The sequence below is a fragment of the Lacerta agilis genome, chromosome 2 (assembly GCF_009819535.1).
Source record: "Lacerta agilis isolate rLacAgi1 chromosome 2, rLacAgi1.pri, whole genome shotgun sequence".
Classification (NCBI taxonomy): domain Eukaryota; kingdom Metazoa; phylum Chordata; class Lepidosauria; order Squamata; family Lacertidae; genus Lacerta; species Lacerta agilis.
In genome coordinates, this window is record NC_046313.1 from 73,347,956 (window position 1) to 73,374,791 (window position 26,836).

Sequence of the window (26,836 nt, forward strand, 5' to 3'; positions counted from 1 at the left end):
AAGAAGGTTGTCACAAGTGACCTATTAAAATTAATGGGATTTCAGATATTTCCAGCTAACTTGTTCATTGGTTCCAAATAGGCCTAAATTTCCTCAACAATGCAGTCTTTTATAGGTCTACTCAGAAATAATCCCTATTGAGTTAAATACTATTTCAAAGTAAGTGTATTACATCCTGAACTGGAAGTAGCTTGAATCCTGAATGCCTACCCATCAGTGGGGGGTATCATGTTGAAAGTTCCACTCACAAGTAGCTCCTGCTGGCAGGGGAAATATGACCTTTATTGGCTGCTCTTTCATTGTGTGTGCATGCTATGTAATGTTATGGGGAAGCTTCAGAATAGTGGAGATTCCTTCCACAAGTAGGATTCTTCACTGGACTGCAAGCCTTGCATGAATGGAAGCTGCTTTTCTATTCATGGAATTGAGAGGAAGACGGCATCTAAGTCACTTCCTTAGCTATATTTTTCCTAAGCCTCATAAAATAATCTTTTACATTTATATTTTGGATAGAAGAAAAATGATTTGTAGTATGGTGAAAAAAAGAAACTATGCTAATAAATACTTGGGAAGGAGAGAGAGAGTGAGAGAGAGCCACTGGAAATTGGAGCATTAAACACAATACAGTAGATCAGTTGGTCACTGTGAATATTTCAATGACAGAGAAGAAAGATATCTGAGAAGCAGAAGTGCTTACGACTCCTTGGGAAATGGTGATAGGTAAACTTCAAAAGGTTCTGATATTCACTTCAAGTCTTCAAAGTCTGGTGTTTGATAATCACAAAAGAGAGTGGTTATGTGAGAATTTTTGTTCTTCGTGTGCCAGTAATCTTAGAGAATGTTTTCATGTAAGAATTCAGCAGTGGCTTCCCCTGCTCCACTTTACCAGAAAACTCTGTTTAAATTTCTGGTACAGAAACTTCTCAACCTACAGTTTATTGGCCTTTGTGATTACCTTAACCTGTTTATCTTATTTATTTCAAAAATTTATAAGATGTGCCCGCATCTTTCTTGGATTCCAGAGAAGGGTACATGAACATTCAAATAACAATCCAAAATCAATACTAACAATAAAAAAGCAACATTGAAAAGATCTGAGAAGTAATAAACTAAAAAGCTATTCAGCCACCTCAACCAATGCATTCTTTTTAAGAAATAAAAAACTGGGCAAATAAGAAGAGGATGCAGTGTGAGTGCCAGCTGCTCTTCCTTTAGGATGGGAATTAGAAAGCCAGGGTTCTATCACTGAGAAGGCCTTCTCCTTTACAGCTGCATTATATACATCCCCTACAGTTGGAACCTGGAGAAGGCCTCATCTGAAGACCATATTGCATCATCATCACCATCATCATCATCATCACTAATCCTTCACCCTAGATGGTACATCTCTTCTTATACCAAAGGTAAAGGTAAAGGTAAAGGGACCCCTGACAGTTAAGTCCAGTTGCGAACGACTGGGGTTGCGGCATTCATCTTGCTTTACAGGCTGAGTGAGCCAGTGTTGCCCACTCCATGGACAGTTTTTATGGGTCATGTGGCCAGCATGACTAAGTCGCTTCTGGCGCAGCAGAACACCGACACCAGAACAGCACACGGAAACGCCGTTTACCTTCCCGCCAGAGCGGTACCTATTAATCTACTTACACTTTTTGGCGTGCTTTTGAACTGCTAGGTTGGCAGGAGCAGGGACCGAGCAATGGGAGCTCACCCTATCACAGGGATTCGAACCGCTGACCTGTTGATTGGCAAGCCCAAGGCTCAGTGGTTTAGACCACAGCACCACCCGCTATCCATGTGTTAAAATTATTGGCTGATGTCCTGTTTCAACTACCAACCCTGTCAGAGGTGAGGACATGAGGAAAGGTTTTTTCAGCTGTCGTGCCCCAACTGTGTCATGCCATTCATAGGAAGGTTTGCTTGGAACTGTTTTTGTTATCCATTAGGCACCAAACATACTTCTTAAAAACAAAAACAAAGAAACCCAAGCATTTTGCATTTCTCAATAAATGTTAAACTGAATTTTAATCTGCCATTGTCACTTAATGTTATTCTATTTATCGTTTTTCTTGTACTTTTGCAACATACATACATGTACTTTTAGCCTTTTAATTTATTAAGGCTCTTAGATTTTTTTTAAAAAAAATACTTTCATGTTCTGGTCAGATGCTGCTTCCCACAGAGAAGGCAAGTCAACAGGTCAGGACTACAGATAGCTCTGAATGAGCAGTTTGCTCCAACAGAAGTTGCAAGCAGTCTGAGGCCTTTTAAACCTCTGCCTCTAGACTGTCTCTTATTGGAGACTTGCGGTGCTGCGCCATGACAAACAGCGGATTCCACATAATCTGGGAGTAATTATCCTTACAAGCCCCACAGCCCGAGTCACAGGAGGGAGAGCTTTCACTTTCAGATGGTCCGATAACTGCCTCACACTCCAATGGAATGCGAGGGCAGGGATGCAGGGTGCATAGCCCTGTACATATTGGAAACTCCCCATTGCAGTCGCCATGAGCGGAGGTACTTCTGCTTCTTTTAAGATGGATCTGAATTTGGACTTAATAAACAGAAGGAGAAAGATAACCTGCTAAATGAATCAGCCACTGAGTGCCAAGGTTTTGATCTGGACAGGACTCTCATCGTAATTGGATTGCTGTGTAAGTGAAGGGGTGCCTTTGTTCTCTTTTTTCATTATATTTGCTATGCTATGATTTGGCAAGCCTTCACTGAAGAAGAACTAATTAATTAATTATTAATGGAATGAAATTATTAATGGATTACAACTATATATGGAATGCAAGAGCGATTCAACAAGAACTTTATAATTTTCTTTACGGATTACTTGAAGAAATAGGCTGTGTGAAATACTGTGATGATTTGTGGCATTGCCTACTAAAGAGGGCTCTAACTCTGATTTATTATGGTTTTGGTGAGACACCAGCTTGTTAGAAGATTGGAAAGGATCAAAAGAAGACAAATGCTGGAAGTACCAGGAGTCATGGCTGGACGCTAGAATACTTTCGGTTTTGGAAAGGCAAAATGGAGAAGTTGTGACGTATTGAGAATTGAGTCCTCGAAGGTGGGGCAATGTTGAGAGGATTGATTGATTATAACATGAAGGAAAGGATGAATGAATGTAAACAAATATTTCACACAGAAAACTACAGGATATAAATTCCCTTTGCAAGTTGATGGAAATGGATTTGTTAAATACGAACGAAAGTCATCACGCCAGTGGCTGCTAAATAAAGGATTAAGATCGGAATTGTTGTATTTGGACTGATTAAGAGAATTGGAACAGGGACTAAACATCAACTCCTGATAACCGGAACACGGGAAGTCATCCAAAATGTTGAATTCGGAACTGATTAATTGGCTCTTTTGGTTGTATTATGATTTGGGATGATTAGGTATTGTATTAATGTGGCCATCCATTGGAATGTTATTAATGAACACTAATAAAAGTTACTTTAAAAAAATAAATAGACTTATTGGCAATCGTCCTTGTTCAGAACTTCAGATTCTTAAAGGGGACAAACCACTGGTCTAAAGATAGGCATTCCTCCCGCACTTCCATAGCCTTCCACTTGGTGGATGCCACTGTATCAGTGGGTGGTAATGTGGGGGGCACAAGACCCAGAAGGTCCTGGCTCTGGTTTTTTGCAAGCCTGGTGGTTTGGAGGCTGTTCTGTGAGCTCTTGTCTGAAAGTCCCGGGAACAGTGGTCTCCTGGGCTCCAGCAACCAGCTCAGGGCATGAGAGCAGACTTCACCCTCAGTGAAATAATTCACAACCTGCACTGTTGCAATTTAATCTTACTCATAGATTTGAACAGTCATACCATTTTATTGTTAGAGTCAAGAAGCGGCTGTTGTATGATGATTAGTTTTATGTAAATGTGAAATATATAATTACCTTTGTGAGAAACTAGAATAATATGGATCATAGAATTGTAGAGTTGCAAGGGACTCCCAGGGGTCATCTTGTCCAATCCCCTGCCAAAATGCAGGAATCCTGCCCACAGCCATCCACGAGTAGGTTAACAGCCAGGAATCACTGACACATTGCAACACAGGAGGTCTAGTTTAGTAATTTTTTTTGATTCCAGATACCTTGCCAATTCTTGACAAATATTTTTCCAAAATCATTAAAGTGCATCTGTTTTATGGACTAAGTAAGATGGATACATGTTTGCAAAGTTTGCCCCCCTGAAATGTTAGATGCAGAAGCTGAAAACTGTATTTAGAAACTGGCTAAATGGTTACCCCTGGGCCTCTCTCAAGTGTAATAGCCCCCATTCAATTAAAGCTTGAATAATAGCTCATCCAGAGCTCACTTCTGCCTTTTTCATACTTTCTACTTTCATAAGGTGATTTTGAGAAGCAATGAGAATGTAACAGATAGCCTGTTCCTAGGATTTTCTTTTATGCTGTAATGATTTTTTTTTGCTTTCCTATGTTCTTTTGTGTTGAAGACTAACTCTATTTTGTTCTTTATACTTTGTCAGAAGGTAGACCCTGACCTGCCCCGACTTAAAGCCCATCCCTCCAGTCCCTCCCCTTGCTACTGAAATTGTTTGCTGTGTTGCTCAAGAAGAATGACAAGGATCAAGTGTGACTTTTCATCTACCATGTGCCACATTTCCCCCATATTGTCCATATGCTCTCTGCGCCAACTCCTCTTACCTGTATTTCCAACCCCACATTCTAACCTTACACAGCCACTCCTGTCTAGTCAGCCAAATCTTTCATCTCTTTTTTTCTCCTCCCTTTTGACCTTCCATGCTTCACACCTCCCACATCCTTGCAGCTACCATCCCTATTTCTTTATTTCCTTTCCATCCAAATTCATCACATGAGGTCAATATCCTCATGCAATCACCTCCTCTTCTTGATCACTCCAATCTAGCCCACACCTTCTACTAAAACAATTCTTACATTAATAAACAGCGTGTTTCAGTGCTGGATTAAACCCTGTTGAGGCCCCTAGCCATGCTCTAGTGGGATAACATTGAACTAAGGAAGCTTGATTGTAAATTTCTTTCAAGGATCAAATCAAAATTATTTTGATCCATTGTCGTGGGGCCCCTAAAAGGCGAGGGGCCCATAGGCCGGCGCCTACTCTGCCTATTTGGTAATCTGGCACTGCACGTCCTTCTAAAAGAAGATAACAATCGAAGGTTATCATCTCAGTCCCAGTTCTGCTTAACTCAATTAGCCACACAAATAAACCATCATCTTTACATCACACAACTTACTGGCTAAGAGTAGGAGGGGAAAACTTATTTAAAGCTCCTTTCCACCTTCATCCCTTAATATCCACATTTTACAATTATATATTTTTTAATGTAAGGGTGATTGGCAAAAGTTCATTGAAACAAGAAAAAAAATACTTTTACTTTTTCAAAATCTCATTGGAAATGGAAATGCTTTCATGATAAGAGAACACACAGTTACACATTTGTATTAAGCTACTGAAGCTTAATCTAGACAAAGCTGTTAGTGGGTGGCCCCCTAGACTGGATGCATTGCATTGCGTTATATGTGGTGCTGCCTTTGAAGAGGGTTTGGAAACTGCAGCTAGTGCAGAATTCAGTGGCCAGATTGCTGATTGGGCAAGGTGGTCCAAGCTTATAAAATCAATTCTGGCATGACTGAATTGACTGCCAATTAGTTTCTATGCTCAGTTCAAAGCATAAGTCATGCTCAGTTCAAAGCATAAGTCATGCTCAGGTATGACTTATAAAGCCATCTGCAGCTCAGGACCCTAGTACCTCAAAGACCACTGCTCCCCACATTAACTGACCCATACTCTGCATTTGGCATCTGAAGCCCTTGTCAGTGTGCTCCCCTCCAAGGAGGTGCAGCAGATAGTGACATGAGAATGGGCCTTTTCAGTGGTGGCTCCTTGCTCTCTCTACAGAGGTATGCCTGGAACTATTGCTATCTACTTTTACATGCCAGGCAAAACTGCTTTTCTTTACTCAGTCTTTTGTTCCTTAATTTGGAAGGTTCTAGATATTTGTAGTTTCTTTCAGTGGATGGCATGTGTTAGACCAGCCTTTTACATGCACAGATAATAATAATAATAGTAATACTTGTTTCTGAAGTTTGACCTGCAAGATACAAAAAGGTTGCAGTCTGCAAACATATAGGTATTGTGCAACTACTGTTTTTGTTGTATATTGGTTTACAGTGCTTTCTATGCCTGGATACTTTGTGATGAATAACAAACATCAGCAGTGCAGATTTAGAAAAGTTCTTGCCAAGACTATGCAGCAAATACTCTTGGCAACTTCTGCTGCAGGGATAGTATTAGCATTGAAATGGAAAATAGCACAGATGGAAAAGCCAGTAAGCATTCTTCATTAGAATTTTCTGACTTTACATGTAGATGAATGGTACAGAACTGGTGAAACTTCAGTTTTTTGGTGAAACTTGTGCTTCAGAATTCTGAAACAAGAGGTTTTTCCCCCATTTTTCTTTTTAAACCTGATAAAGAAACATGTAACATGCTGAAGCTTGATTTTCGTTTTGATAAAACTACGGCTACGGTTTGGGGGTAAATAGAGGCAGAATAGTAGGATCCCATGATCAATTAATGGGAACAATGATCTAGAAGCACTTTCGACACCTTTAAAGGGTATAGAATACAGTGATTGTCCCCCTCAAATGAGCAAAATTGGTTAGGTGAAAAATGCAAGATGGCGGTCATAAATAATTATTTAAATTCATTTTCCCATCTCCTTTGCATGCAGTTATAATATAATGCTGGAAGTTACTATTGTCTATAGCTGCAACCCCTAGAAAATCACCAGCAAGTTCTTGTGGACATATCTTTAAATGTCATGTTGTTGTTTAGTTGTTTAGTTGTGTCCAACTCTTCGTGACCCCATGGACCAGAGCATGCCAGGCCCTCCTGTTTTCTTTAAATGTCATACTTGCCCATGAACATACTTGTCCATGCAGTTTGAGGCTATCTTGGTAGCTCATCCCATGGTCAGATTTATTATTTCTGTAATCTGCAACTCCTGGTCAGTCCATGGAAAATCACTCATATAGCAGCCTGAAAATATGTTTGCTTCCCAGTGGTGAATAAAACCATTAGTGATGTCAGTACTATAATCTGTGCATCCTCACAGCCATGGTATTTATACATAGGAGGTCATGGGATGTGGATGGTGCTGTGGTCTAAACCGCTGAGCCTCTTTGTCTTGCCAGGTCATTGGTTCAAATCTGTTTGATGGTGGTGAGCTCCCGTTGCTCTGTTCCAGCTTTTGCCAGGCTAACAGTTCAAAAGCACACCAGTGCAAGTAGATAAATAGGTACTGCTGCGGAGGAAAGGTAAACACTGTTTTTGTGTGCTCTGGCACTCGCCACAGTCCTCCGTGCACCAGAAACAGTTTAGTTATGCTGGCTACATGACCCAGAAAGTTTTCTGTGGACAAAGCCTGGCTCCCTTGGCCTGAAGTGAGATGAGTGCCATACCCCATAGTCTCCTTTGACTGGACGTAACTGTCCAGGGGTCCTTTGCCTTTGCCTTACATAGGAAGTAATTAAGTTCCACTGAGTCTTCTAGAACTTTTAGTGCCTAGCCTAGCTCTGCTTCAACAGACATAATGTTATTCAATTGCTTAGAATTGTGTGTTGAGTAACCAAAGTTTTTGTAAAAAGATTTGATCCCTGAGAATCGTTTCCCTGCTCTTGATTCTATCATTCAACTATAATGCAATGGGCATGATTGGAGAACATTTGCTGAACCTCTGGTAGTCATGACATCTGAGAGTATCGTCATCCATTACTTTGAACTTGGTGACATAATGGTGAACCATACCAGAACAAAACCAGCAGTACAGAAACTCAGCAACTAAGAATCAACACATCGTAGCTATAACCAGTGGACTTCCAGATGTTGTACTCCAACTCTCATCAGTTCCAGTCACCATGACTAATGGTCAGGGGTGATTAGAGCTGAAGTCCAATGTCATCTGGAGGCCCATAGGTTCCCCGCCTCTATAGACACTATGTGTTTTGAGTGCCTCACAGGCACCCAGCTGTAGCAGCAGCAAGATGCGTACAAGTTAACTTAGTGAAGTTGGGTTTATTCAAAGAAAACAAAGAAGACAACCAAGCCTCTAGACTGGAGCTCCCTGCTCTCACGACCTCTGGCTACTCTGTTGATTCTTGGGCCTTTAACCATACCCTCTACTTCTGTTCCAAAGGATTTTGGAAACAGCTGGAGAACATTTGAACTCATAACCCATTGAATTTGATAAGTCTGAACAGTATTTACTTTAAGAGAAGATCTTAAACACATATAGCAATTTTTGCTTGTAAAAGCCAGTATAATTAGAATTTCCTTGTTGTAATGTTGATCCCAGAAAATGAGATAATTTTATTAAACTAATGTTCTTGAGTATGGGATTATGTGAACTTCTGAGTCTCATAGAACTATTTGTGCAGCAGACAACAATTTTGTCTTCATTCAGTTATTCCATTTTTTAAAATAAGAGGAATATAAGCACTGTGTTTCACAAAGGATAGTGTATGATATTCCACGTATATTGGGGTGGAGAAGTGTCCATGATACATTATTTATTTATTTACTTAGCACATGTATATCTCACTGTTCCAATTAGTTGACTATTGAAGCTCAACACACACACACACACACACACACACACACACACAGGATAGCCTTGAAAAAATCAACCCACCATATTAAGGAAGGTCTTTAGATCACGGGCAATGGATTATTTCCAGAACTGAATGGCTACTGCTGCAGCATAATTTAATGGACAAATACTATTTTCTAGGTGCTATTTATTGTCAACTTTACAAAAACCTGCAACTTTACTGGAACATTTGTCCTTAATTCTTCATTTAAGCATCATCCCTTGTTTTTCTGGCTACCTATAATATATTCGATAATGACATCTCCAGCAATCTGTTGTACTTTTATCATTAATTGCTACTGTTCATACAGTTACCAGAAACTAATTAAAAGGCAACAACTGATCTCATGTGAATATTATGTTGTTTAAAGCTGGCTTATTCCATTAATTTAGGAGCAGCTCTTAGTGAGAAGAAATTGTTATATGAACATGAAACTTGACACTGCTATCTTAGAAGTGCTATGTGGCAAGGCTAGCTTATCGATTGGCAACTCATACTTCCAAAATGTTCCTTTATGAAGGCAGGAATTTTGTGATCATCTCAGTGATTTCAGTATATAAACAATTTAGCTTATTACCCAGGTCATATATTTATGCCATGTCCACAAGCACTTTTTTGCATTCTGGAACAAAAATTGAGAAGTATGAGATTTGACCCTGGATAGACTATTTACATAGAGTTATATAGTATTTCTAACACCTATCACCTCATTATCTAATGTGCCAGATTTCCTTGCTTCCTACACAGAATTTTGCCTTAAGGCTGTCCACTCAGACTGTTGCTAACCAATGTTTTGCTTACTTTGTGTTTGTTCAACAGTGCCAGCTCATATTTCTGGATATATGTCCTCTGAGAGAGAGAGAGAGAGAGAGAGAGAGAGAGAAGAGAGAGCTGTTTTTCCTAACAACCCCCTTGACTCATGTAATAGAATGAGGAAACTTGGCACTTACAGCTTTTCAAATTCATCACCTGATGAGATGTGACAGTAGATGCGCCATAGCCTCCGAGAGGCCTCTACTGGCAGCCCTTTTGACATATTGCAGTAACATGGCAGCTGTCAGCTTTGTTTTATAATGCTATAATTACTAATACTAGAATCCTAAACATTTTTATTAAAAGAATAGAAGTAAACATTTTCTATTAGGATCACACAGTGCTGAGCAAAGCAGTACAGCCTCTTTAAAATGCAGCAACAACCAAACCCCGATGCATTAAATTCTTGATAATTAAAATGAGAATTCACTATGCAGGTTGCTCTTCCACTGCCACTGGAATGAAGATTGAGTGGGGTGGAAGGTGGGGGAGAAGGTAGGGCACAGCACCTCATGGTAAAAGGTAAAGGTAAAGGACCCCCGGATGGTTAAGTCCAGTCAAAGGTGACTATGGGATGTGGCGCTCATTTCGCTTTTCAGGCCAAGGAAGCCGCAGACAGTTTTCTGGGTCATGTGGCCAGCATAACTAAACCGCTTCTGGTGCAATGGAACATGACAGAAGCCAGAGCATACAGAAATGCCATTACCTTCCTGCCTCAGTGGTACCTGTTTATCTACTTGCACTGGTATGTTTTTGAACTGCTAGGTTGGCAGAAGCTGGGACAGAGCAACGGGAGCTCACCCCATCGCACGGATTTGAACTACCACCTTCCGCTCAACAAGCCCAAGAGGGTGTTAGGTGGACATTCTTAGGGAGGGATTTCATAACTTGGGTGCCACTACAGAGAAAGCCTTCCAACAGCAGATGTTTCTCTTAAGATCTTAATTGATAATAAGCTTCATTTGGGAGAAGGTAGTATTTCATGTGGAACTGTGATCACCAGAATGATCCACAAAATCTACCAATCCACGTGGTGAATGTTTACATAGTCACTTCTACAGTGGAGAGAGTTGCTACCAAGGTAGTGTTTAAATCAGGCCATTTCCATTTTCAGTGTGGAACCATTACTCAGTTTCTTTATTAAGGGTATATGCAGATTCATTTCAAGAGTTTTAGGAGATTTTCTCAGAACATAATTTTATTTTCTATTTGAAACATCAGAGCTGACAGAAATATTGTTCCAATATTGACTGTGTATATAGCGGGATTTTTCTATGCCTGCAGGATAATAAACAAAGCAAGTTATTTCCCATCCCCAGCTTGGCATTTGGATATTTATGTATATTGGAGAAAGTTATTCTCTTGGTAACAGCACCTTGAGTATATTTTAGGAATTATAAGTACATTTATGCTTACACATTTTTTTTCTTTGGCTGTTGGGTGTAGAGCTAAAAAGAACTGAAATAACAAGACAGCAGTGTTATCAGTATGGCAGGATTTAATATTGTGCAATTGAAAAACTGAGATTGGAAACATTTTGTAGCTCATATTCAAAAATGTTTAAGGGGTTCTTAATGATTGTGGCTCTTTTAGTATTGAAAATAAATGACCTGACACAGCAATGCAAATGTTTGAATAAAGTGTAGTTGTTTTAAAAATGGTATAACTGAAGTAGCTTTCATAACATTCCATGCACCTCATTTTAGCATTTTAGTATTTTACAGTCAGAACAAAAACATGTATTTCTTTAACAACAACAACAACAACAACAACAACAACAACACACATTTAAAATAAGTTTAATATGTAGTTTTCTATCTGAAAAGGATGAAGACATGGCATTTATTCCAATAAACTCAAGGACACCCACATCCAAGCCAACAAAGGCAGAAAAGAGGAGTGGAAGATCTAAGGTCAAATTAAAATTCGCAAAAAGCAGAAATTGCAGAAAGCAGTCCTAACCATTAAAACTGGAGCAGACTGCAAAAACTTGGTGGTAAACTGGCAGAAGTAAATTTCAGCCTAGAAGCAAGATGGAACAAGCCTGGAAAGAACCAGCAGAATGGCCGCCTTATATGGCTCAAGACACTCTTAGCAAATATGTGTGCTTGTGTACAGAGGTTGTTCTTTGTTCCCCACAGCTGTCCAGAGCTGAGAACATATTTCCTTGTAGAGACTCAAATTTGCACACTCCAAACAACACTGGGAAAACAATGCACATATGTGCTGCTGCTTGTTTAAGAATTTGTGAAGAATATTTGAAGTGTTAAGGATCTATCATCTGTCCAGCTGCTCACAGTGCTATGCAGGTGAGGGCCTCTGGCAGATGTCAACTCATCATGGCTGCTGGCAGATGCATGACTTGTCATCATTCTGTATGATGTAGGAATCAGGCTTTAGTGTGCTGGCACATACCCTTTGGAACTCTTTTCTGTTATGTATCAGACAGACACTAACTATACTGCCTTTCTGCTGTCTATTGAAGACCTTCCTTTTTCAACAAGCCTTAAACAAGTTCTCTCTCTCTCTCTCTCTCCTATTATTTTACCAAACACTGAACAGAGAAGGTAGAAATAAGTTTTTGGTTTGTCAATTCTCCATTTCAGTATAATCAGTCTTCCTCTGCTCTAAATCTCCAATCAGCGATTATTCCTTCTGCTCCCATAATCAGGCTATTTGTATGCTGATCATTTGTCTCTACAGCAACTCACTATCATATTGCAATGCACTGCTGCTATTTTGAGATGGTGCCCAAATCATCATATTTATAGTTTATCTTTAGGTGTTATGCCATAACTTTACTTGCAGTTATGTAAATCCACACAGTCAGCAAAACCATCTGAAAAAGGAAATCAATAAGTTTTGTTTTCTCCTGCAAGGTGTCTGATCACCAACACGTGCCTAATTATTCATGCTTTCTGCCAACTGTTATTAGGTGCTGAAAGGCATTCTGAATGTCTGCAACAAAAGGTTTAAATGGTCTAATCTTAACAACTGAAGCGCAACAAATTTTCACTGGCTATTTTTTTAAAAATGGCAACAACAAAATTTTGGATTAACTCAGTTTAGATTAAATGTTACTTGAAACCAGAAAATAAACTGAAATAGCAATAACTTTCCAATGCTTTGGAAATAGGCTGTATTGTATTGTATTGTACAGGTAGTGACTCTTGCAAACCTACCAGTACGTCCTTTTTAAAGTGAAGTACTGTGGTATAACAGCTCTAGGTAATGCTGCACAAGAAGTATTTTACTTCCACAGTGGGACTCCCCCTCCCCCCAATGCACTTCCAAATTTGCTCCAGAGGATCCCTTAACTTAATCTTGTGTTCCTTATGAGATGAGAAAGAATGGGATAGAGTGAAATCCAGAAACACTCAGTGTGAGGCAGATTTTCCAAATACTGGGGTTGGGGGAAGCTCATGATATTCAAGATTTCAGTATCTGTGCTCTATAATTGAGAAATATTGACCTAGATAAATTTGAAGGCTGTTCTTGTTACTGCTGCTGCTTCCAATATGTTTCCTGAATTTCCTTTGCTATGAAACTTGCAGTGTTAAAACAGCAATTTGTCATTATCAGAGACTACAACTTGTTTGTTTATATTTTACTTTAGGACCTGCATACCATTGTATGAATACCAGGCAACCATTGGATTACATGCTTATGGTAAGTTTTCTATTTCTTGAGCATGTTTCATGGTCTTGATGTCATTGCTTACATTCATTAATTATGCTCATTACTCTCATTGAGTGCAATTTATCATTTAAATAATCCCTCGAAACCACTTGAAGAATATCTGAGACGGATACTTCCCAGCTTAAGTACATCCAATTAAGTATATCTTGGTGCTTTTTTTGGCTGTAGTACCATATATTTGGAATGCCATTGCCAAAGAGGGGCTTCTCTGGTGCCACCTTGGATATGTTTTTCTGTCCTTTTGTTGTTTTAATTGCTTTGAATGTTGCATTCTATTGCATTCTTTTCATCCTGTTAGCTCATGCTGAATGCTGAAGAACCAATTTAATTAATAAAAAAGTTATTCTAGTATTGCTGCAATGTTCAAGTTCAAAAACATATTAAATGTGCATTATTAGTATACTGATATCATAAACTGCCTTGACATGGGATTGGGGCCTAAACTAATCTGTTTCATGCACAGTTTATGCTCACAAAGGAGTCTCATAGGCTTAATAGAGCTGTTTACCACCCCTCCCACATGCTTGCACACAGGTCACTCTGCTTTATATCTCTCTCTCCCACCTTTGTGAATGCAATGAAACAGTGCAAAGGATCACTAAGGGGAACAGGAGATGGGGGGGCACTTCCACATGGCAGCTTTCTGTGGACAGTGCTGCTGAAAAACGCAAATTTCATGTAGTGTTTACATGACATTACCTTCATCAAAAATGTTGATGCCCAATATTCTTTTTTTCCAATGTGATCCCAATTTACCATTTCTGTGCAAAATCCAATAACTAAAAAACTGAAACCATGTGGAAATGGGAAATCCAGATTAAATGAGGAAGAAAAGTATGGAATCATGATCATCCTTATTATATTTACAAGATGGCAATTGCAAAGAAGTGTGGTGCCAGCATATGATGAAATTGTACAATGGAGGCATGAGATGCACTTCGGTGGGGAGGGAATTCCACAACTTAGGGGCTGCCATGGAGAATGCCCTGTCCCAGGTCACTGCCCCAGAACCTCTGAGGGTGGTGGAACTACCAAGAGGGCTCTGAAGGGTGTAGCATGGTTAGCCAGTGCCCGGGGCATGCACACACTTGGGGGCGGGGTGCAGAGGGTGAATGGACCATGACATGAATCTGTATCTGGTTAAATTCATTACTGGCACAGGAGAGACTGAACACCTTTTAACAGCTACTGAGCCCTTTTCAATAAATTGGCATAGCATTTATCTTAATATTGCAGGTTATATAGACATTATATAGATATATAGTCTCTCTCTCTCTCTCTCTCTCTCTCTCTCTCTCTCTCTCTCTGTGTGTGTGTGTGTGTGTGTGTGTGTGTTAAAAAATTAAATCAGTAATCCTTTTAAAAATAGCACTGAAAACACTGTAAACAATTGAAAAGCACACACACACACACACACACACACACAAACAGGCAACCCCCCCAAAGTACAACACCCAGCCTCTGAAGATTGCCCCAACAGCCAGTTAGTGGCCAAAGCCCTGCCTTAACAAAAAAATATTTGTGTTAGCAAAAGGAAAGCAGAGAAAGGGTCAGCCTAGTTTCCTATGAAAGGGAGTTCCACAATCTGGGGCAGCCACTATGCTCACTGTCCTCACCAGATGTGCCTTTGAATGTGGTGGGACCAAACCCCACCTAAAGATCTCAAAGCCTGGGTATGCTCATATAGCCTGGACCCGAATCTTCAAATCTTCAAATAGCCGAATCTTGAAATATTCAAATAGCCTGGACCCGAGCCATATAAGGCTTTATATGTCATAACCAGCACTTTGATTTCTGCCCAGAAAGGGACCAGTAGCCAGTGGAGCTGTTGTAATAAACAGCTGTTCTTCCAGTAACCAGCTCCAGTCAGCAATTTATTCATTCAATGCAAGTATTTCAGCTTGCCAGATGGAATGATTACCCATCTCCTCCCCCTTATGTGCTATTCTGGGCTTTTTTGGGGGGGAGGGCAGAGTGGGTATTCATTGGAAGGTGAGGAGGGAAAGCCCCATTGTGCTAGTGGAAGTCCTTATGTTGGCTTCTACTAATGGGCCTTGTTAGATGAATTTGGCCCATGGCTTTTACTGGAAGATGCACAGCAGACAAGCAGAAATTCATTTGCCATATAAATTTTGAGTTGACTATTGGCTTTTAAGAATAAAGCAATATTGTGCCCTTTATCACATTGAATAATTGGACTGCTGCTATGTCATCTTCTTTCCTTTACTGGTGTGATGAATTTATGCCAGAGTGCTGGTCAGGAATAGCAACCCTATATATGCTAGTCATTGACCTCTTTCTTGTGAAGATTGTAGACAGTAAACAGCTTTTCCTGGATGACAGGATAAGGATTGCTAGGATTGGGGAGGGGCAAGGGGAAGGCCAGGGTTTTAAGGCCAGCCGTGATCTTTTAATCTTCTTCACTGGTTCACTTTAAGTTCAGTCAGCCATTGGAATCTCCACATGAGACTGTCAGGGTAATTAATAGACTTATTTAGTGAAATTCCTTGATGTACTTTCCATCAGCCCATTTAGGTAGGAAGACACAACACCGAATCACACCATTTCCATTAGCAGGTAGAGGCAGTAATATTATAACAAAAAATATTACACTAGGTTATGCTTTATTTATATGCTATATTTTGTCCCAAAGGCCCCCAAAGGGATGAAAAGCTTATTAATACAAAATAAATATGCACTAAAAGCACAATAAACAAAACAAAACAAATCAAAACAATCAAAACAATATAAATGAGTAAAGTCATAAAATGGTCAATAACCATACAGCTTTGTATTAGGAATGCCAGTTAATCCTTTGGAAAAGAAACAGAAACCCCCCCACAAATCAAGCCACATTTATTTCTTACTCAGGGTGTACACACTCCCCTCCTGTTGGTCACCTGGCAGGGACAGGTTCTTACTCTGGGACAGAATCAACTTTTCTCTCCCACTGCAGCCAACCATTTGTGGAAGTGCATGTCTTTTGAGAAAATAATATACTAAGGAAAGTTAGGTTGTTGGAGATAAAGGGAATTTCTCGGGTTTCTTTGATATGTTGATTCCATGACTAGATTCCAGCTAAAGTGGACCAAGGTGGGAGAAGCAGCAAGTCCTCAGAGGGAAGCCAGGAGATGGAAGACAATTGTTCAGCTAGGCACTCTCAGTCCAGGAAAGAGTTTAGAAAGAAGGAGAGAAATAAAAACAGGTTTTCAGAATAAGAGCCAGTGCTTTGTTTCTTTTTTAAAAAAGGGTTTAGGGGCACTCTCATTTTCCTACTAATATTGAAATACTGTCCCTCAATGAGGCCAAACTTAGATTCAAAAAATGTTTAGGGGTATGCATCCCCCTGCATCCCCCCCAGAAAAAAGCACTGATAAGAGCTATAAATAACAAGCAATGAGAACAAAGGATAACAGAAAGGAATTAAAAATGGATTCTTCATGAAAGACAAGAGGAAAATGTTAACATGTCACCATCTGCTCCAACCTGGTGCCCTTTACAGGTAGATGTGGTTCAACAACAATTCAGAGAGCCCTAGCTGATCAGGCCTCTGTGAAAGGTCAGCCAGGTCGATACAATTAGTTTTACTCAGTTTTTGCTGTATAAAAATGGTGGCATTCTCAATGTTTTTCTTATGCAGGTCATTTTTGGGATGTAAGAAGCAAGAGGCAAGAATGCTGCCAGCTTAATTCATGCTTGTCTTCTTCATTTCCAAGACTGGAATGCAGAACCAAATAAACTTTACTAGGCTATTATTCAGACTGAAACTGAAGGGATACAGTAATTCATTTTATCTTGCCAATTTGCCTGTAATAGTTTTTAAAAGGAGAAAAAAATTCAACTAAAAAGCAGTATTAGGTGCTTGGCAAAGAAAACACTATTTTGCTCAAAGGCAATTCTAAACCAGAGAATTAGTTTTCTGCATAATCAGATCACAATAGTTGAATGCATTGTTCTCCTCCTCATTACATTTCACAAATTATGATGCCAAGGACACATGCTCCAACAACTGAGTCATTTCAGGGGAGTTCCAGTGGCTGAGATCCAACAAAATATGGTGGTGCGGAAGCAGATCACACTCAAGGTTGTAGGTTTCTTACAAATTTCTACTGTGGCTGTTCTTCAGTGTTGAAGAGACAAGCTGCATTGCAAAATGCGAAGTAGTATACTTCAACAATGTGAAATGCTGCTTGTAATTATTTTTGCATGGGTATAGCTTTGTTGGCTTCTAGAAATTACCAATCATATGTGGCTGCATATTTAAATTCTAACCATCTTCCACACAGTGGAGGAATGCAAACTTGTGTGTATTTACTGTTCACTATAGTCAACAAAAGAGTGGTGAAAGCTGTACTGGGATGCAATCTCAAAAATGATAGAATGTTCTCAATACGAATCCAAGGCAGACCTTTTAACATCACAGTAATCCAAGTTTATGCACCAACTACCGGTGCTGAAGAAACTGAAATTGACCAATTCTATGAAGACTTACAACACCTTATAGAAATGACACCAAAGAAGGATGTTCTTCTCATTACAGGGGATTGGAATGCTAAAGTAGGGAGTCAAGAGATAAAAGGAACAAGTTTGGCCTTGGCAAGTTTGGCCTTGGAGTTCAAAATGAAGCAGGGCAAAGGCTAATAGAGAACAAGCTGGTCATCACAAACACTCTTTTCCAACAACACGAGAGACAACTCTACACATGGACATCACCAGATGGGCAGCATTGAAATCAGATTGATTATATTCTCTGCAGCCAAAGATGGAGAAGGTCTATACAGTCAGCAAAAACAAGACCTGGAGCTGACTGTGGGTCAGACCATCAGCTTCTTATAGCAAAATTCCAGCTTAAACTGAAGAAAGTAGAAAAAACCACTGGGCCAGTAAGATACAATCTAAATCAAATCCCTTATGAATACACAGTGGAAGTGAAGAACAGGTTTAAGGATTTAGATTTGGTGGATAGAGTGCCTGAAGAACTATGGATGGAGGCTCGTAACATTATACAGGAGGCAGCAACAAAAACCATCCCAATGAAATGGAAATGCAAGGTGGAATTGACATGGGGGGGGGGGTTCCAAAAGGTGATGCTTTGTCCTGGATCTTAGGCAAGTCAATTGAAAAAAGCCCAACAACTTTCGGGGTGTCATGGTTTTTACTTTAGCAACCCTAGTTTGAGATTGTTAGATTAAAGTGGTTTGGACACAGCACTTTGTCTAAAGAATGCAAAATCTCCAATAATGTTGGGAGATTTTTATTTATAATTAATTATGACCAACATTTGTGCTGTGAGCTTTAATACAGTTCAACACATTTTTTTATGATCTTTCTTTTCTTTCTTTTTAACCAGTAGCTAAGGTTACTTGCCCCTTCAAAAATCCCAAACGTTAAAGGAAACCAAACAGCAACAACATCCCCTTCTCTATCACAGGATACAGTAATGTACCATCCACTATAATAAAGTGCAAGTGTCTCTGTGTCCAGTCCCTGTGTCCGTGGGATTGCGCTACTGCGCATGTGCCCCACGGACAGCCGTTCCGACTTGGAGCGCAGAGACTTTGGGCGGGCGGGCGAAACTGTTGAAGCGGCGGGTGTGCGCGGGCACGCGGCGGGTGCACGCTCACGTGGACTTACTTCTAAGCGGCAGCGGCCGTTACAAGTGGCGGCGGGCGAGCAATGTCAAGCGAGAGCTGCTTGGTCAGCTCTGTGCGTGTTCCCGATGTTGCTAGGGCAACAGGGATGCTATGAGCAGAGCTGGCTACGTCATGCGGCTCTCGTGTTATTAGAATAAAAAACGAGATAAGCGAGAGCCGCTCAGTCAGCTTTGCACATGTCCCCGACATTGCTAGAGCAACAGGGATGCAGAGCTGACAAAGTTTCTATAACTAACATTGAGGCAGAGTCGCCTCTGAAATTCTATAGGACAAACATTTTTTTTTTAAAAAAACACCCACTGGTGTGATCTATACCATAGACCACATATGTTCTAGCGCCCGTTAATTTAACGGGCTTAATGTCTATCTAGTTAATTATAAAAGGCTAGTAGATAACCAGTTGCAAGAGAGGTGGTTCTGATAAAAGACACCACTTTATTATGGGTTTATAGTCTGTTCTCTGAGGGTACAGCAGCAACAACTGTGAATACCAAACTGGATGGCTCTGGAAGGAAATAAAAGTATCAGTTGGCATTTTAACATCTCATAAATTTTAATAGATTTGTTATTTTCAAAACTCGGCCAGGTGTTATAATTCATCTTCCAAATTATGATTTATGGAATTAGTAGATTCTCATTATCCAAAGTCATTTTTTTTACTTTTAATTTGCTGTAATGTAATTTCAATTAGGTGTAGTCTTGAAAAACTGACTGCAATTTATGTGTCTGATGTAGGAAAACAATAAAACATACTTCCCCTCCATAATATAACAATTAAGGCTTGCCATTGTTTCATGACTTGGCTTAAAACTAGATATGTTGCATTGGGCCACTATTTTGTTAGGGTTATCTTAAAGTTATTATTATTTTATTGTTGTTGTTAATTTTATTATTACATGTTTAAATCACCCTTCATCTATTTAGATCCCAGATGGTTTATAAAACAATGAAATAAAAGCAAGCATATCACAAAACAAATAATGAAACATATTGGGGCAGATTCTACTAAATAGTTGTGCTAGCAGGAGCCATTACATCGAGCGCTGCTAGTGTGACAGGGCTTCCCCCATTCTCCCCCCACGACTCACCCCCAAATTGGCTCAGGAGGGTTGGGAGTACTCTGAGAACAGTGTGCAGAGAGAGCGGAGGGGAGATCGTGCAGTGCACTGATGAAATTCCATCCAAACAAATCATATAAATTAACCTACAGTCATAACCAGTATCAGCACAGCAGTGACAGCATACTGGTTGTTGCCCTCCAGCAAACCTTAAACTCTCAAAGGCCTGAAGGAAAAGATGCTTCAGGAATATAAGGCTTGAGATTGTTTTCCAGTCAACTGGATTCTGCAGTCTGTATGCAGCTATGTAGAACAACAAAACACTGAAGCAAAGGTCAATATTGTACAAGCAAAACCAGCCAAAAGCAGTTTGACTCTTGTTTTAAGCGTTCTGACTGTGGACAAACTTGGGCTTCTCCTTAGCAGCTTTCCACAAAACTATTGCCATACTTCTGCTGCAACATCCATGCAGTTTCATTAGAAGCAATCTGTGCACTTGGACAGTGCAGTGCTGTTTGTGGCAAGGCAGAGGATAGGGTTCATGAGGTACCCGTCCCTGGGACTTATACTGTATGGACATCACCACACTCTACCACTCACACAAAATGCAGGGAGCTGCCTCACACCTTATGGCAATAACTGTGGCAATAACTAATCATGCATTTCCTGATTTTTGGTAAACGATAAGAGATGGTTGTGTACCTGTGCTGATTTAAACATACAAAGTATATTGTAAAGGTTGGGATAGCCCTTCTGATTTCCCCCAAGTGCAAATACCAGCGTTAGAAGAGAAATTTTCCCTAGATGTTCAGGGGAATGGAAAGGGTAAAATTTACAGTGATCTTGATGTTCAGGGGAATGGAAAGGGTAAAATTTACAGTGATCTTGATGTTCAGGGGAATGGAAAGGGTAAAATTTACAGTGATCTTGATCATTATTTGTCTCCAGCTGATACTGTTTCCATTTATTTTAAAATGTGTATTAAATACAAAGTTGTATTTAAAGTTTCAAAGTTGCTTTTAATATCATGTGTGCTTCCCACCCCTGTTGTGACTCTACCTCCTATCAGCCCCAGAGAAATTGATTGGAATGATAGCCATTCATGCAACAGCAATTACACAAATGACTTTTAAAAAGTAAGTAACAGGCATAGGGGTCCAGTCTGAATTTGTCTCCCTTTGCGGTCACACTCTGGTTCAGCTCTTTGTGCTTGCTTTCTGTTTTTTAAAAAATAATTCACACAACTGTGTCTAGTAAACTTAGTCTCTTAAGTTAAGAAAGTGGTCAAAACAAGGTAGATAGCTGTGTTGGTCTGCCGGAGTCAAAACAAAATAAAAATAATCCTTCCAGTAGCACCTTAGGGACCAACTAAGTTTGTTATTGGTATGAGCTTTCGTGTGCATGCACACTTCTTCAGATACACTGAAACAGAATTCTGGAAGGAATTTTTTTTATTTGGTCAAAACCAGTGTGAACAATCAAAAAGTCTTCTATGGCAACCACAATGGGAATATGAATGGCGCCCTATTTGTACAGGTATGCAAAGTAGGAATTCAACATAGAAAGAGAGTTTTCTGAATGTGACACACTGCATATGTATTATGAATGTATATGAAAGCAAGATGAAAGAGTTATTGGAGCATTATAGAATTAATACCTACTTTATTTAAAAAAATAAATGGCAGCTTGTCAGAATGTTAACCAGATAGTTAGGACCATATGGTCCCTTCAGATCTCACAGCATAGAGGAATTTTAACAGGCCACATACCATGGAGAAACATTGTGGGAGGGAAGCAAGGTCAGGTGAGCAGATGGAAAGCCAGAAAGTCTGAGAGGTGACCGCCAACTGCTTATGTCTCAGTTTCTCCACTTGGTCTACAGAATAGCCAAGCAACACAGGGAGAAGAGAGAAGCCTACTTTGAGTTTTTTAAGGCACACATTCCCTTTAGGCATCTACTTTAAAAGGGTTTAACCTGTTTTTAGAACAAGATTTTTTTTTCTCCTTTAACTTGACTGATGAACAAATTTATTTAGAAATAACTTTGCTGGGAATCTGCTAATACAGAACTCTGGCTTTTTCTTGAGCAAACCAGTTGGCTAAAAGAAAATGAGAGGATAGCTATTGCTAATAGTTATCTCCTAGTCTTTCTTTCCCTATGTCGATTTTTTTACTTATATAATTTTTTAATATTTCTTATGGATGGCAGTTTGGAAAAGAAATTGAATAAATGGTGTTAGGATTATGAATTCTTGCACCTGAAACTATTCACACAGTGTTCCCAATGACGGAAGGAGACAATTTTGTCCCTCCCCATGGCAACTTTCTGTGCACCCCAAGGCTGATGTGGCCTCCAGCCCTCATGGAACATTGCAACCTAGTTCTTTCTGCAGATCCTTTGAATTATCAATAATAATATTGTTACCCCCATCTCTGAGCAATAAGAAATTCCAAGGGTCCCAGTTCTTACTCAGGGTTTGGTTTCCTTGGAATGAAGTTCAGCAGGGACTGTGGTGTCTTAAATATAAATGGTGTTTATGTAAACATATATACAACCTGAATCTAAGACCCCAGCATTAATGCCTCAACAGATCTTGCTTCTCCCTGAACCACAGCCTTGCAGATAGGAGACAAAAACTTGGCGCCCCCTGCCTCTCACCTTATGTTCTGCTCAATTCACTATGCCATAGTTGTGGCATCCTGTAGCACCCTACAGACTCAGCGCCTGGTGCTGATCTATGCAATCCATACAGGAGCCTTATACAATGAAGGATGCATTTGCCATCCTCATGCCTCAACTTCATTCCCCCACTGTGGGTGTGCCTGTTGATGGTTTGTGTGTTAGTGGTATGTAATGTAGTCATTAAGTCAACACACCTCTGCCCCATATAGTTGCAGTGGATCTCTCAAAGGTGAGGTGTGTAGTATGAAACACCTGAGGTCAGCAGAACAAAACTTTGCTGTTCATACCTCAAGCTGTTCAGTGTCATCTACATTATTACTTCTGTTATATGACAGACTCTGCAAATGATCTCCTTTACTCCCTGACATCCTGCCTTAAGGCCCCGCCCCCCATGAAGTAAGAAAGCAACCAATTCAGCTTTCAGTTGTCTTCTCTCTGTGTCATTTGTTCTCAAGTACTTCTAGGTCATTTTACTGTTATAAACATAAAACCTCTTTTCCCTTCTATGTGCCAACTGAATTGTAATGTAACATTGACAATTCAACTGCACAAATACAGTGCCAATTACAATGAATGTTATCGTACTATACAGGTCACTCAATAGATATTCAGAAGCTAATAGCTAATTTGCTTTACTACTGTCATAAAAACAACAACCACATATCAGTAAAACAGCACAAAATATGTAGGCAACTCTAAAACTAAAATACCTTTAATAAATAAAGCTGCGAGAGACAGATTAGATGATTGATGTGTACACATAGCTCCCACTGATTTTCAAGGGAGCTGCTTTGTACTGCCTGATATATGTTTACAAATACTTTTTATGGCACTCTAATGAAAGCTTAGCTAAGTTTTATAATAAGTAAATTCCATTATTTCATAAGCCATTGACATTTGAGCTTATTTAGAACACAGGTGGGTAAAGTTTAGCATTTTACTATTTGTCTTTAGTAAGCAGGATAAATAAACAGATTAAGTTCTAGATTTAATGAGGTAATCACAGTTTCCCCTTTGCCATATATCAGGTAGGAGAGAAACTCATTCAGAAAGAATGAAAGCACACTTCCACCTCAGTCTAAGTTTGTTTCCCAGGAGCCCTGTGTTTTTTCTTTTTCATTTTCTCCCTGATGGACACAATACTTCTATTGGGCTGGTCACTGGTGTCACGGTAAACCAAACTACGGCTTACCAGAATTGCATGAACATGCTAGCTCCTGGAGAGCAGCTCATACGCACTTTGCTCTTCAAACAGTATGGCAAGGCAGCAAGGCCAAGGTTTGGCTTAGCATGCATCAAACATGGGTTTGGTCTCTCTTCTCTGTAACCACAAGACTTCAAGGATAAAACTGTTCATGTTTGTACGGAATTAGATCCCACTAGTCCCGTGGAAGTGTCCAGAGTACCATCTAGTCGGATTTCAATTGTTGTGGCCCAAGGATGTGGAGAAGCTGCTTGAAGGAGTTTGGCACATCACATGAATTTTTGACCCTTGCCCTTCTTGGCTAATAAAAGCTAGCCAAACGGAAGTGATTGGGCAAGGCCAGGGTGTGGGTAATGCCTTGTTGTGGGGATTGAGAAAGTGCTAGCTAGCAGCCTTAAATGAGGTGGCATTATGCTCCTTCCTTAGAAGGATCCTCTGGACTCAGAAGTGTCAGGTCAGCTGCAAATGTCACCTTTTGTTGCAAGGTGGTCCAGAAGGTGGTCATACTTGAAGGAAATGGATAACGTGGACCAGTTTCAATCTGGCTTGAGCCCTGGTTTTGACATTGAAACTGCCTTGCTCCCCCTGATCAATAACTTTTGTAAGGAAAGAGGCAGGTGGAGTGCAACCCTGTTAATTCTCTTTGGTCTCTCAGCAGCATTAAATATCATGCTATCCTTCTGGAGCACTTGGTTGCCCATGGACAGAACCTTGATGGCGAAATTCAAGGCCTCTGTTATCCTATCTTATAGATTTTTCTCTTAAAACAGAACAGTCCTTTACCCACAGAAGACTCCTCCAAATAGTGAGGACTGTCCTCTGACAGCCCCACAAATAGAGGACTGTTCTGCATAAAGTAGGACTACCATAACAGCCATTCAGTTTTAGCCACAGTGAATCAGTATGTATAAGTGAACTGGACAGAAGTACAGCCGTTCCAGGATTAATTGCAAGTGGTTTGCACAAGAGGGTAAGAATACCCCCTTTACTTTCTTCAAACAGCATAGAGGGGCACTCAACTTTGGAGCAACACTCCCCTGTCCAATTTCATAGCATGCGAAATTAGTTTACTGTCTTCTTTGTTAATAAAAATCAATAGGTTAAACAAAACAGTTTGTTCTTTAGTTGTATGTACAGCATATACAACATTTTTCATTTGTATGACTAGAAAGGAGATATTGTGATGATTTGAATGCATGGGCTATCTAGCCTTGTCTGAAAAATGCAAAGCTCCCTAAAACATCAAGGATTTCCTTATAAGCCTCTCTCTGCACTACTACTACCATATGAAAGTTTTAGCTTGCAGAGGCCAGAGCAATGTATTATGCGATGTTTCTTGTAGTAGTATTGTGAAAGACTGGCGGGGGCTCATAGCATTGTAAAGCTATTCCTAGAATAAAGCATCTTACACTGACATATAGAAGATTATAGGTTCTTTTGTAAGGCTGAGGAATATAAGAACAATTTGAAAGGAGCCTGGGATATATTAAATTTAAATTTCCTTCTGCTGGGAAAGATCTTGGGAATTACAGTTGATAAAGCCCTGACCTACAATTGATAAAGCTCTGAGCCAGAGTAAATGGAGAGATCTTGTTGAGGTTTTATAGGTCTGTCCTATGTTTCTTTTCCGTAAAATTTATTCAGCAGTGAGAAGTTGGTCATTCTATCAAAGCTGCACACTTTTATGCCTGTGTCCTACTTTTTATTTTGTATAAAATATTCACAGGCAACTTCTCTATTAAAGCAATACTCAAAGCAGGTTTCAATAAAAACAATAACAATAATTGTGACTTACACAGAGAGTATCAATATAAGTAGGATGAAATGAACAGTTAATAAACAAGAATGATAAAATTACATTATTTATTTAAAAGATTTTGAGATCACCTTACATGACAATATAGGCAAAAACCAAAGCACAATTCCAATAATAGGTCATCAGCTAAAACACAAATTATAAATCACAAATTTGTGATCATAATTTGTTTCTAAACTGTTTTTCATGTTGTTGCCATCTGCTCTGTTGTTGGGACCTTAGAGTGAAGGGCGGCCAACGAATTAAATTAATAAAAATAATAATCACCACCACCAGTGGACCATAACTACAGTGCAATAAAATCTTTAAAACAATGTATAGTCTAACATAAAAATAGCAAAAAAATAATTAAAAAATCCAGATAACCAAACCAGGTCTGACATCAGCACCTGGAAAGATTTGCCAAAATGCCCCCCCCCCCACCATCCATCATACTGTCTACTACAGAAATTCTGGGTGAGGTAGCTATAGTCACAGCTACATCCATTCTCTCTCTTCTCAATTCTTCTGGGCCTTCCTGCCAATTGATACCTAGGAGTCCTGAAGCAATGGGGAGAAGGAAGGGGATGGCGGTGTGATGCCAGTGCTGCACTTGACTAAGCCCAGAGGTGGACCTAGGGGTTGGTGAAACTGGCCCTCCCTAGGGTGCTGGCCCTGGGTATGCATGCAACAATAACCCCAGAAATCTATCTCCAGTTATTTCTGTAAGGTCATGAGTTTAAACAAGAGCTGGGAGCTGAGTAGTAGAAGAAATGGCAAGGCAGTATGAAGGTAGACGGGTGGAGACTATGGAGTGTATGACATATGTGTGTGGTGACACAACTCCATTGTTCTGGTGAGATCAAATGCAGGAGGAGCTTCCTGTCCTCCTTGCACTGTAGGACAAAGGTGTGTGATTTTTTTTCACCCTTCCTCCTTGTCTTGCGCTCACTCTGGACCCTTTGAGTACTTGGGTCGCATAAAATATAGCAATTTCTAATGTGGCTATTGCAGTAAAGTAGTAGTAGTAATTTATTTCTACTCCACCCATCTGGCTGAGTTTCCCCAGTTCCTCTGGGCGGCTCCCAATCGAGTGTTAAAAACAATACAGCATTAAATATTAAAAACATCCCTAAACAGGACTGCCTTCAGATGTGTTTTTAAAATAGAATAGCTGATTATTTCCTTGACATCTGATGGGAAGCTGTTCCACAGGGTAGGCACCACTACCAAGAAGGCCCTCTGTCTGGTTCCCTGTAACC